The sequence below is a fragment of the Anneissia japonica genome, unplaced genomic scaffold, assembly GCF_011630105.1.
Source record: "Anneissia japonica isolate Jap-2015-1 unplaced genomic scaffold, ASM1163010v1 scaffold685_len2926416_cov193, whole genome shotgun sequence".
Taxonomy (NCBI): Eukaryota; Metazoa; Echinodermata; class Crinoidea; order Comatulida; family Comatulidae; genus Anneissia; species Anneissia japonica.
The window spans coordinates 993,246-994,842 of record NW_022692922.1 but is presented as its reverse complement, the minus strand read 5'-3'; positions in this window follow the sequence as shown (position 1 = coordinate 994,842).

Here is a 1,597-nt window from a genome sequence, read left to right as displayed (position 1 = left end):
TTCTATTAGGCCTATGTATAACGTGTACCTGATGCATATTTACATGTTTAGAAGTATTCATTTTGAGTGATCCCAGGAAAGAATTTGTATTGGCTCAAGAATAAGCTATAAAATTTTAACACTGTGTACAAAGGGTGGGGGAGCCGCGGCTCCTACGGCTCCCCCTGGATACGTCCCTGCCCCCTGGTACCCAACCTAGGCTTCATTTCGTCCTCTCCCCCCCCCCCGTTCCCCCTCCCCCACCCCACTTTCAACCACGAATCGACGCCCTTGATTGTTTATTCCATCACGATAATAACAATTTCCATTCAATAATAGTAGTAAGTATAGGCCGAGAGCATTTTTTGCAAGTTTTTTCACACGCATGGAATATTAAGTACATTTTCACAACAGGTTGGGCAAAATTGCACATAACAGCCCCCTAACGCAAATCCAGGTACACAATAGTTGAACCAACTTTAAAATACCACAAATACAAATGTGCGTGACGATATTTTATTGCTTTAGAAATGTGATTTATAAAAGTATATAGTGAATCACGCACTGAGTATTCAATCTATTATCACGACAGGTTGGGCAAAATACATATAAACCCCCTAATTGATTATCCTGAAGCAAATCCAGGTATTGTCTATCGTCACGAAACATACACCATTCAATAATAGAACAGTCATCGACCTACTTGCAGTGAATTGAATCTGAAATGTATTCATGATGTTATGATGATCTGAAGTGTTTAAAAACGTACACAATAATAGTTCAATCAACTTTAATACCACAAACACAAATGTGCGTGACGATATTTTATTGCTTTAGAAACGTGATTTCAAAAAAGTAGTGCATCGTATTCGTAAGTGCTTGTTTTGTTGTTGTTTTTTTACTTGCAGCGTTTGGGAAATAGGTAATAGGTAAATTGTAATGAATATAATAATATATACCGCATCTAAAACCTATTATTATTATTGAAGCGTCCTTTTAAAGTTTAAATAGGATTTTTTTTTGAAGTTATATTTTTAGATCATTAGACCTATTGAACGATCCCCCAATAGCCCCGGGCCCCAGTGCTGTGTACTGACTGCACTGTCCATACCTACGCCACTGGACCTAAGTATTATTAATGGTTACATAACGTTTGCTATGCATTGTATCATGCGCTATAGAAGTGGAAGACCATAATGTATTGGAAATGTACCTCTCTCTCTCTCTCTGTGGTAGGGCCTGTACAATCAGTTTAAAAGTGTAAAGTATAGGATAGTGTGGATTTAAACATTTTCCAAATGGTAATGTTAAAAATAAGTGTCAAGGAAAGTAAGTATGATTGTTGGAAAATTGGTCAACATTTTATTTTGAATTCTCACCCTGACCTTCGCCTGGGCGAAGTGGGCTAAGGTCTGGATCCGCGTCTAGTTAGCATGAATTTTGTAAGCCAGGACCCATATTATTTTGTTACGTTTCTTCACGTTTCTTCGCCCGAACCCCCTGAACCCCCTGGATCCGCCACTGCATTTATTACAATAAATCAAATAAACAACATTAGAAGATTTGCACTATACATATTATATATATATAGGCCTATAAATGTCTCTTATACACATCT